The sequence below is a fragment of the Streptopelia decaocto genome (genome assembly GCF_964273445.1).
Source record: "Streptopelia decaocto genome assembly, chromosome: 1".
Lineage (NCBI taxonomy): Eukaryota > Metazoa > Chordata > Aves > Columbiformes > Columbidae > Streptopelia > Streptopelia decaocto.
Window position 1 is genome coordinate 115,636,666 of NC_138663.1, and position 12,550 is coordinate 115,649,215.

The following is a 12,550-nucleotide window of genomic DNA, read 5'->3' on the forward strand; positions in this document are numbered from 1 at the left end:
TTAGAAACTTTGCTAGACATATGCAGTAATTCCTTTTTAAATGGAATTTCAGTATTTCATAACGTTCAAGATTTTGTGCTAAAATCCATGCACTGAACATCGATCTGGAACTGCCTTTCTCTCTAGCCACTTGTTCAGTAGCTGCCTGACATAAAACGTGATCATTTTCAAGTGAAGTTGTCTGTTGTTTGGGATATTGCAGATTGCTAGATTCCCCTGGATAATTAAAGGAAAGGTGGTGAGGACATATCAGGAAAGTGTGCTGCAGTAGTTGCAGTCACTCCTCATATCCTCTTGGCAGGCTGGTCCAAACACTTCCTTTCCTCCATGCTGGATTCCCAGACCCTTCTTGCTCTGTTATTTGTGGTAGTCTTTTCTGGATTATCCTAGGTCCTATTTCAAGCCTTGTGCCTTCTAGCTATTCATGGCTCCTCCTCCATGTGTTTGTTTCCTTCCTCCTATCCATTGTTCTTTTTCAAACTCCGCTTGTATTTCAGACAGTTGTCAGCACAGACTTCTGTAGGAAACATAGGGAAAACGCAATGAAAAAGTTGTAGAATCACATCTTATTCCAAATAATTTGTACCTTATGTACAGATTACCAGACAACCAGAGTAGGTGTCTCAGTAAATAAAAGTGGTTTTGAGTTAAAAGAAGCATAACGTATCAGACTTCTAAATAGATAAGTAAGAGTTTTAAAATACTTGGAATATTGGAATATTTTATAGCATCAATTTGTACACTCCTCACTTTCTTTTCAAAACCTTTAGATTTGTTTCATGAAACTATAGCGACTGTAGGTAATATAGTTGAAAAGTCTTATTTTAAACTGTGAAGTTTTTTGACTGCTGCATCTAATGGTGACATCAGTATGTTTTTATTTCTAGCATTTATATGATTGTTTTCTTATAGAAGAAAGACTTCTGAAATAGGGACCTGATATCAGTAAATGACAGATACATTTATTGCTTCAAAACATGTATCTTTTTCATGGGGTTTAAGGCTTAATTTCTATAAGGAGTTTCGATATAGTTCCTACAAAAGTAAAAATGGTAGTTTGGATTATTTTTTTCTTTCAGTCAGTAGCCATTTGTCATTTATATGTATAGTTTATAGGTACAATACAAGCACTTCTGCTTAGATAAGAAACAACAGCAGCAGTGTAGATGTTGAAAATTGTGACTTAAAAAAAAATTATGTTCAGTGCTGGTATTAAGCACTTAATCTGTTTTGTTTGGGTTTTTTTTCTTGATACAAACAAGTAATCTAGATTTGGTCTGTCATTACAAATAAGTGTTCTCATTAGAAAACTGATAAATAATCACAGAATGGTTGAGGTGGGAGGTCCAGGACCTCTGGAGATCATCTAATCCAAACTCCCAGCTCACAGCAGAGCTAACAAGAGCAGGTTGCTCAGGACCATGTGTCCAGCCAGGTTTTGAATACTTCCAAGGACAGAGACTCCAGAACCTGCTTGGACAAGCTGTTCCAGCATTTGGTCACCCCTAAAGTAAAAATGTTTTTTTACTTATGCATCAGTGTGTGAGGTTACTCTTCCCGTGGTGCAGACTTGTCATTTCCCTTTACTGAAATTCATGAGATTCCTGTTGGCCCATTTCTTCCACCTTTTGGTGTTCCACTGAGTGGTCACACAGCCATCTGCTGTGTCAGCTTGTCCTTCCAGTTCTGTACCAGAGATGGCTCTTTTTATAGCAGTGGTTTCAGTACCTGTAGCTCAAGTATAGGAGCTGTTCATGTAGTGGATTGTGCTTTAAAAAGGCAGTCTTTCAGCTAGTTTTAAGTCTTGCTGCTATACAATGTGGTTAGTTTTGACTTTTCAGAGCTGTAAGTCTTGGTCCATCTTATTCTGCTTGATTAGTAGGTATGTTAGTGTTGTTTTTTGTCTTCAGTCAGTAAGCTTGAATAATTTTCTATCAGATGCGTAATGGATTAAGGCAAAAAGTGGGGCCAGCCACTAGAAAACCTGGCAGTGATTGCAGTGTGATTGTGCAAATTGCACAGCATTTTCCCTCTTGTCTTCTTTGCTAGTAATAGAGGCTGGTACAGAGTGTGGAAGGACTAGTTTATAGAAGTTTCACATGATCCTTCTTAGCAGTGACTTCTGGCAAAGATGTTATACTGTAAGCTATAGTGGTACAGATGCAGTGATGTAATGTTAAAGGAATGCAGCAAATTCAGCCACCTGTGCAACAGCGAGTGGCCTCTGGCAGAGGAGGGTGGTGGCCTGAGGACGTAGTACTTTGAACTGCTGCAGCTAAATCTGCGTTCATCTCTGATGCGTCAAGTCCCATCTTCTTGACAGGCATGTTGACACTAGAATGATTAGGCTCATTTTAAATATCCATGTAGTCAGCTTAAATTCATTCCCATAACACTCTGGGTGTTTCATCAGTGCATCTTAATCAGTGTAGCAGAAACACCAGGCTCCAAGCCTTGACATTTCTATATGCTTCTTAGCTGTTTATTTCTTATCTCACTGTTGTTAAATCACCAAAAATGGCAGGTAAATTCCTCTCTCTTTCCAAAGAAAAAGAAATGGAAATTCACATGTGGTGCATAGTTTGGATTATTGGTGTGACTCTGTACGTGTCAGAAGGTAGGAACCTCCAGCAGAAGTCAGAGTGGCGGGATTTGGCGTATACGTACAGCAAGCCACGTTTACAGAGTGTCTTTTGATTCCACTCTTTCATTAGATACAGGCTCTAACAATAAAAAGGATATTTTCTTAAAGTCCCTTGCATCAAGGAAAGATGTATTTTGCCACAGCAGTAGTAATTCTTTTTTTTCTTAAGACTTAGTGATTATTCTGCAACCTTCCGAGACTTTGTTCCCCCCACACCACTTAGAAGCCCTATATTTAGACATCCTGCACAGTAGCAGTGCTCTGCATATAGTGTTGCTCTTATTGTTGCACTGTGTTGTGTCATTGCTGAACAAATTTTATCATCAGAGTGAGATCCTCGGGCATCTTATTGTAGGAGGTTTTCATGGATAGTGCTACAAGTACTGACAGTTAAAATATATGTAGTGGAAATGGAAAAGTATTTCATTGGCTGGCTTAATTTTCTATTAAAGCTGGCAGCAATACTTCAATTTTGTCTTTACTTGGAGGGATAAAGGCTCCTTTACGAAGCTTTGGACTGTATGGGTACTACAGAGTGCTTATGGAGTACGAGTGTGCTGGCAGACACAAGTACGGTGCGTTAGTTACGTGGACATCTTTGAGACATTCAGTCTCCTCTCTGCAGAAATAGACAGCTGTATGTTGTTACACACTGAAACTTTATCTTGTTACATGCTGAAAATTTATCTACACAGGAAAGCTAGTTAACTGTAAACTGTATGTTTATGTAACTGTCTGATATTAATGCACCATGTTATCAGTCTTAATATACATTAAACATAAGATATTTTAGGCCATTGAAAGGGGAGCAAACTTCACTAGACACAGTTTAGACAAAGCTTTTCAAAAGTAATTCACCTTCAAAGACAGGGTAAGCTGGTGCTTACATGTGCTAACAGGGAGCAGCCTGTCAGATAGTAGTCAGCTTTGTAAATTTGCAGTTGGCGCTTATTGCTCACAGCCTTCCCTATGCAGGCTGTCTCAAAGTCCTTAGATTTTCTAGGTAGACTTTGGCAAGGTTTGCTTTCTTTCTTAAAAGAATTCTATTTGAAATCCAAACATGGTGAGAAACTGAAATGACCATTTAGAGCACTATAACATCTGTATATGTGTCATATAGTTATTGCCATTTGTGAAATTTACATATGATGCCTTTGAAGTTTGCAGAGGTCCCTTTAATCATAAACATACGGTTATTGAATGTTTTGGTCTATAGTCTAACTGCTATTTTCCATACTTAACTGTGTTTACAATTCTTTAGTTGAAATGTTATCTGTATCTTTGTGCTGTCAGGATTCTTGTTGAAATTTTTACCATCTCAAAATATTTTACTCCAAAATTATTTTATTTGGGACTACACAGCAAATGTGATGCTTTTGGGTGTTACCCTTTTAGATGTTAAAAGGGTTATAAAGGATCTTTATATCCTTCTTTCGCTGCACCCACATAAGTCAGTTAAATGCAAAAAAGCTGCATCTGTTACTGTGATTGAGAGTTACTAGTTTCTGACTTACTGGGATTTGATGACTAATACTGATCATAGTATAGCCATTTGTAGGTTAGAAAGATACATTTCCTAGAAGAGAGGAAATAAGCCCATATATGGAGCTTGGTTTGTTATCTTCCAAGAAATAAAGTCTTACGATGTTAATTTTCAAGTTAAGCTTCTACACCTACAACATTCATAAAAATGAAGATTTTTAACTGTTTTTGTTTGTTTGTTTTTAAATTGAGACTGTCTATGTGTTCTTGCTGGTTGAAGCGTAAAAATAACTTCACTGTGTGGCGTTAGGATGAGTACACTGCAAATGCACATAAAAGAAGTTGTTATAGACTTGAAGTTCTTTCTTGAAGTTTAGCTGATCTTTGTGTCTTCAAAATTCATTTAGCAGAAATTTACATGCAGCTTTCTTGGGAGGGTAATGGGATGTGTATTTGTCTAGTTAAATATTGCATTTTGATCATTTTAGTACATTGTTTATCAAGCTCTTTATAGCTGAGATCTGCAGTTTGTGTTCAGTAGCAAAACGTTGAGCATTTTTACTACAAAAATCTCAAACCAGCTTTTAATACAAGTGTTTGCTTTTGTACTCATTGATAGAGGTAGTATTATTCCCAGTGATACTTAATTTCTAAAACAAAAGGAGGATAATAAATGTATATTTCTGTCTTCAAAAACTGTGGCTTCACTATAGCAAAAGAAATCTAAAAAATTTTGTGGTGAGTAACACAAAAGTGTCTGCAAGGGCCTTTTCCAAGCAAATGTCATTCTGCCGCAGGCTGCTGGGTGCAAGGCTGCTCCTGCTGAGCCTGGGCCAGGGACCTGATGCAGTGGCAGAACCCTCACCTTGAGGAGCCCTTGCCTGGGCCTGTGCGCCGGCAGCAGGATTTTCAGCCAGTGCAGGGCTTGGCTCAGCACTGCTGGTGAGTTCCCAGCTGCACCTTGTCCAAGGAGAGGCAGAGCAAATCTGCCCACCAATGGCTGTTGCCAGACTCCCACTCGAACTTGTGAATTTAGTGCAGAAGGGCTGAGTTTTAAGCATGGCCAGAACCTATACATCTCTGCCGTTTAGCTGTATGTCAAGTTTACTTTATGCGTGGCTAGATACTGCCATTGTGCTTTCTTTAGGTTACTTACTGGGGTGATACCAAGTTCTATTTTAAGTTGTATGTAGAAGTTATTAACGGTATTCAGAGAGCCTAATTATGGAGTATTGACCCTTTAAAAACTACTTCCTTAATATGGTGATCCGGTCTCTTGACTTTTTCTATAGTGTTTTGCTTGGGTTCATATAGTCCTTATTCTATCCCAGGCTCATACAGTCATAATTTTTCAAGGGAGGTAAGCTAGTACTTTGTCCCATGTAGTTTACAGACAGCTCAAAAATTGTTATTAATAGATGTGCCTTTTACTTATTGAGTAGAGATTGAGAGCTCCCTCTTCAGCCTGTCTCCACCTTTATTCAGCAGAGCAGAGGACTTAGAAGCTGGATAATAAAGATGAGCAATGGGAAAAACGGAGGAAAGACATGGGTTTTTAGCAACTTGGAGGTCAAGAAATGCTTCAGTCTGAGCTGGGACAGCTTTCACAGAGTTTAGAGACTGGATCTCTCCTAGTCAAACTATTCTTTCTGGAAGGTGTCACCTTATGTCTCCCAATAATAATAAGATATTCTGAGAAATTTTGTGGGACTGGCAGTGAGGTAACAATTGCAACATTTTTAGGATAAGCCTAATGTGTAAAGGCAGACAGACAGTTAATTTCCTGTATGTGAAATGTTGTGCTCGTTGTTACTGTTCATGGCCTGTGCTGGGCTGGTTATCTGTTAGGGAAAGGGTCTTGTCTATGAGGGTTTTTTTCATACTAATGGGAACAATAATTCTGTATAATATAACCACTATATAATATATTAATAGTATTTCTTCCTGCCATTCTTTTATATCTTACAGTTTACGTGCATAAATTTGAGGACAAGGCTATCCCAGCCACATACTAACTAGTTGATTAGCCCTTGCTTTGTTTTAAAACGTGTAGAGTTTGAAGGTGTGCATGCAGTGAGGTGATGGCTCAGGAGCAGACCATGATTGACATAGGGAAAAATGTCTAAAGAGGAGAACACTGAAAGAAATTCTGCTGAAAGCCTTGCTTATTTGTGAAAATAAGTCAACCTTTATACATAAAATAGATGATGTTTATATATTACTATATCAGATACCATGAACTTCAATACTGCATGTTAACCTTTATTTTAGCGTAGTGTAAGGCAGTGCAAAAACAAAGAACTGAAAGTACTTCCCATAGTGCTAATTACAGTTGGGTGCTGTCTCTGTAAGTGGTATTTTGAGGTACAAAACCGAATTTGTGACCAAGAATTTGTTTTTTCTTTTCTTTTTTTTTTTTTTTTTTTGAGTTACTGTAAAAATTGCAGGAAAACTATCCATAATAGAAAACCTTATATATGCAGACCAGGGGGGAGGAGGGGCAGGGAGAGACAGGATGGACAGAACAAAACAAAAATAAATAAATAAATGGGTGAATTAAAAACCCCACACACAAAAACCCACTAAACACCTATATTAGAATAAACTTCATGCACAGGAGGGAGTGATTTGTCCTGTAGTATTAGTTTTTATGTATTGGAGCTGCACTGGATTGGGCCTTAAATGTGTTAATATTTGCCAGTTGTTACATACATACCCTTATTTAATTTGATGTGTTCAGAAAGACATTCCAGCTTCAGCTCTAACGTGGATAATTATTTTGTTACCTTCTGGCATATTCTTGCTATCTGACAATACTTAGTTGATACAGTGTGTTGCCTGATGGTATTCTCTGGGGGAAAAAAAGATACTTTGGCAGGTAGGCACAGGTGGATGTAACTTGCCTTTTTATAGCTGGAGCTCTAGATTAACCATTTTTGTCTTCCTTATTATTCTCCATTTGGCTCTTTTTCCTATATGCTTACTTCAAAAACATACTGTTCATGTTACTTGTAAGTCACATTGAAATTCCTCAGAAGTCTATTTGTTAAAGAGTCTTTTTTCAAATGCTCCCAACTTTAAAATAAAGTTGTCTAAGAGAAGCATTTTTTTACATCTTTTAGACCCTGCAGGTTTATTTACGCTTGGACCAGAAAAGACCCAAAATTAATAACTGTTTGGGGTTAAGTAATGCATGAGAGTTGATTCACAATGTAACTATAATTGACTTACTACAGGATAGTGAAGTGCAGTATAATGAAAATCCTAATCTCACAGGAATGATTTTATCAGGAAGCAACATGGTAAATACTAACCTACCAAAACTGACTGATCTGTTAATGTTGCTAGGATTTTGCTTGTTGCTTAAAAACAGAAGAACATCAGAGATGTGGAAATTCTGGTTTTTAAGGTAAAAGTGATTATTAGAAAAAGGGATTCAGAAATCATGCATTACAATAAAGTAAAAAAAAAATGCTGGGAGATTGTAATTTTGCTGTATGTAAACAAGCATTGTCATATGAAAACTGCTCAAGTGAAGCTGTAAGGTGAAAAGGAGATGCTTTGTATCATAAATTGCAAAACATGCCAAATAGAAAGCTCGGTTTGATTCTTGGTTTATTTGTGAATAGGTTGTCTGGTCTGTAGGAACAGACTTGGTAAGTGTTTTGTTTTCCCAAAGACTAAAGTGAATGCTTAAGTAGGGCAAGATCATTGCAGAGGCTGAAAAGTTTCTTTATACCCATATTCCTCTGAGGATGTTGAGGAAATATTTAACAGAGACCTATTCTATTCATGCAGTGAAATGCGGTTGTTTAGGGGGCTGAGAAGGGGTCAAACAGAAGGTGCTGGCCTAGCAATTGATACTTCTGCAAGGAGCTTCCCTTGAAGGGAATTTCGAAATGCAGTAGCTGAGTCATTGATTAAAACATGCAAATCTCATTAAGATGCTGTTGTGGAGAACAGTAGGGTAACAAATGCTCTCATCTTGTTAAACTGCTGTTGGAGTGTCTGGATGAAAGAGATTTGAGGAGGTGATTCTGGGAGGCGCTAAGTGTGATTTGGTTAGTCTTCCCTACCAATAAAACTGATTGCAACAGTAAATTTTAAGGTGGTTATAAAACAACTAAATTGTTATGTTTGGTAAACTGTCTACATAGTAAACTGAATTTCTTTAAGCCTCTGAGCAAAATAACAGATAAAAGAGTGTACTATTAAATTAATTATCGTTCCTTAGACTCCTAGAGAAAATCTGCTGTTGAGGTCATTAAAAAAAATGGAGAGAAAAAACCCAACCAACCAAACAAGTAATTTTGAGCAGAAGTGAAAACCCTGTGATTAAAAGAAGAAAATATGCTAGGAATAAGTGCTCTGAGTTTAGTAGAAAAGATGATTGTTAACCAGGAGTGTGCTGTGTTGTCTAGTTGTGTATGAGGTCTCCTAAAAAAGACTGTTATGAAAAACTCTTTTCTGTACTCTTAGAAATGTAAGTATATTTTCCCTGTGAGCAATCCTCCTGAATTGGGAATTAATGAAACGTTGTCACAAGACTTGAGATTTAGCATTCAAGCTGTTTATTTCTACTGAAGTGAAACCAGCTGCTTTCTAGCTCTGTGTTTCAACTGGTGCTTCTAATTAACATCCTGGTGAAGTGATGTTAAAAAATCCAGTATCTGTCTCAGTTGAAAGGGTCCATCTCTTGCCCTCTATAAAACCCACAATAGGTGAAGTCCTTCCTTTAAGCAGTGTAGAGAAGTTTCTGAGTTGACTTGTTTCTCATGAAATAAGAAATAGCTTAGTTGTGATTTTTTTTTTTAATCATTATTTAGTAAGGCTTGTTTACAGCCTCCAAAGAACAGGCAAAGCTCAAAAAACCCTTGTTTGATAATGACTTAGAGAATTTTGTACAAAAGGTCTTCAAACAATTGTAAAGAGCCCAGCTGAATAACTGGACAACTCCATGTCAGCTGAAAGTTGCTGTTGTCATTTTTATGGTGATATATGGAGAAACTAATTTGAAAACTCTAAGGCATTTCTGAACTTGAAAGCTTTACCAGTTGCCTTAACTGGGGAAGTGAGACGTGTAGACTTTATGGTAATGCGTATTAAAAGGGGCTTTTTATCATTCTTTTTGAAAGAAGAGGAAAAACTAGGGAAGCAAAGAGGAAGACTAGGGAGCAATCCAATGAGAAAAGCAAGTGACAGGAGACCAGGAGAGATTAACTGCCTCTCCAGGGACCTTGTAAAATGATAAAAGTTATAGGATGGCAAACAGAAGATCGTCTGGGCTGAACAGTCTGGAGAAGGGTCCGATAAATAGCCAGAATGTACACAAGCATAGGAAATCAGCTTCGTGAGGAGGAGTGGGAAAAACAGTGCTGGGGTGGACAGACATCTCCTTGCTCCATGGGCTCGGTGGTGAAGCCTGGGGCAGAAGCAGACTTGTGCTGATCTTTTCTGAAGGTGCTGCTCCCTGGCAGTTAAGTCTGCTTTGTGAAGTCAATTAGTGAATCACTGGTTTGGGAACTCTGCAATCAAGAGGCAAAGAGCTTAAATTTGTTTGAGGGGAAATACTTTTTGGAGAGAAGAGCTGGATTAAGTTTGTGGTTTGTCCTTAAAAATAAAAATAACAAAAGCAATTCTTGTTTTATTGGGGGGTTTCTTTGTAAGCAAAGGACTTTTTGGCTTGACGACAGAACTGTTCAGCTGCTCTAAAGGCACATCTGGCAAGTGGGCTTCACCATAGCAAAAGTTACAAGAACAAAATTGGGAGTATTGTGATTTCAGAAGCTAAACCCTGCTTAGATTAAGACATTCTTTTTTGTTACTGAAGGCAGATCCAGAAATCTGCAGATGGGAAGTAGAATTATCTGGGAGTAAAAAAAAAAGGAAAGATTTGTAGTTTAGGGGGAAGGTAAGCATATGAATAAGTTTGGTACCACTTGTTATAATGCTTTTCATGCGTAAGTCATTAATGTGATTCTGTTTGTCTTATAGCCTAAGAATAAGGTAATTAATTAGCAAATGAAATAGAAAGATGTAAAAGTCACTAAGAAAATTTTTTAAAAAGGAACATTACTTCTTCTGTAACATATATTTAACCTATGAAATTTACTGCCAGCCTATACTAGTGAGATCAAAACCAGAACAGAATTCAAAAATTATTAGAAATATACTTGCATTATGAGAAAATCCACAATTCTATTATTCTATTGTAGGATTTTCTGTAGGTTAAAAAAGGAAGCTCTCTGGGAGTATTGCCAGCTAGTACATGTTTATGAAAGGCTGTGGTAGAGAATTGCATGAGAAACCGGTTGCATAATTATCTGGCATTACTTGCATTTGAGCATAATGTAAGCCTGGCTTAACTTCTTTATATTCCCTTTTGAGAGCTCATCTCTTTCTCCTAGAAGGAGCTTGGGGAGGCAAGCCTCGGAGAGCCCCAGTTAGACATTGCAAGTAACCACCTCCTTCTCAGATTGATGGGTGTTGACAGACATTTTTCTGTGGTTTTGTAATAACTTGCAGTATGAAAGCAATTAATCGTGTCCACTAATTGTTAACAACGGCTGTGTATTTCTGTTTTGAATCAGGACTGGGTCAAGTAAGTACTGTGCATCCCAGTGCTTCAACTGATTCCTTCTGAAGGCACATTTAAAAATGTTTCATTCATTTTTCTTTGTACATTAATTAATTCTGATAGATTTGAGATAGAATAGCACATAATCCGCAGTTCCTTATATTCATGTTCTAGAAAACTCAGAAATGAAGTTGAGGAATTTATAGCCAAGAATTAAAAAGAAGAAACACAAAAAAATCTACTGTTCGATGACTGCACAGAGCTATCAGAATAGTTAATAGCAGCAAGAGAGTTAAGTAAATATTTTCCTTCTGTGCTTGGGGAAAAGGCAGATACAATGTTCACATCATGGGATGTACAATAACATCCTCTCTGTTTTTGCAATAATCAAGGAGAAGGTTAAACAGAAGTTAGACTTAAATTTGGCATTGTTAAGTCAGAGGATCAGATAGCATATATCCATGAGCTCTGAAAGAGCAGACCAGAGAATTGTTTATCCTTCATACAGGTTTTTTAAAATAGTTCTTGGAAAACAGAAAAAGTTCCACTATGAACTGTTGAAAACCACTCTGGAACTATTTTCTGAGAAATAAATGTAATCCTCTGACATTAGGTTTGAGTGAAATAATAAAGTTATTGAGGTGATTAATAAATATAAAGGATAGTGAGTAATGATAACAAGTCCTGGTTATTGGAAAATAAGTTTTTATCATGTTAACTTTAATATTCTTGATGTAGTTGCGAGTTTGTATAATAAAACAGAGTTAAAATGGATACAGCTATGTAACACACTTGGCTTTTAACTTGCATGATCTCTCTTTAGTCAACTAGGATGATACAAATCAATGCAGTACCTATGAATTGTATAGCAACTACCTGATAAGTTTCATGTAATTGTAAATGTTTCAGTGATGTTGCCTTGGCATTGGATTTTGGTCTCGTTTCATTTAGTTTTTGATAGTGACGTAGGGCTCCAGCAGGAGAGTCTCTAAAGCTGGAGCAGCTGGAGTCCAGCTTTCCATGGGGCAGGGATGTCCCAGCTGCATAACAAGCTTCTGGATGTCCATGCATGCTAAACTCAAGGGAGAAAGTGTGGTAGGTGGATGAAGGCATCATCCCAGGCTAAGCCATCCACCTTCAGTTGTCAAGAAATCCTTAGATAACATTGAATTATTTGTATTAATATTTCTAAAAGCACAGGCTGGGGAGCTAGTGCCTGTATAATGAAGAGGAAAGATGACTGCTGCAAAGCAAACTGGGTCACACCTCTGTTTCTGGTTAACTGCATGTTTTGGTACAGCCAGAGGGGAAATTGTTCTCTAAGATTGCCAACTGTTTTTAGAAGGTGTGGGAATCTATCCTAGAAAGCAGTAAAATGGGAAAAACGTGGTATTTTAATTGATCTGGTGATTGATTATTCAAGATTACATGAAATCCAGGAACCTGTTTCATCTGTAGTGGTTTGTGTTGCTCATAAGCATGGCACCTCAGAGTAAAGCAGTTGCATGACTTGTTGCTTTTACCCGTCGAGCAAGTTGCAGTGGACTGAGAGCTGCAGCTTTGGCTCAGGACAGTGCTGCACATCAGTTTGCACATTTCTGAGACTGACAGCTGCTCCTGTCTTCCCTCTGCGGTAATGAAGGGTGCTGTTCTGCCCATTCAGTCTAACGAAGAGCCAGTTCCCTCTGGAAAGCTGGTTGAAATTAATGAAGGGTCCTTCCTTTCATTCCTCCATCATGGTGTTCTAAATGACCCTTTATGCATCCATTTTTATGGGGGGCTTAAAGCAGGCTTGTTTTTCTCGGGCATTGCATCTGTTGCCTCTTTCAGGCAGTATGAAATCTTCT

The 12,550-nt window shown here is 37.7% G+C and overlaps 1 protein-coding gene across 11 annotated transcripts in view; it reads left to right on the forward strand.

Moving 5' to 3' along the window:
- Window positions 1–12,550, forward strand: part of KDM6A (lysine demethylase 6A) — a 157,824-nt gene that overhangs the window by 119,944 nt on the left and 25,330 nt on the right. The gene's annotated exons all lie outside the window — the stretch shown is intronic.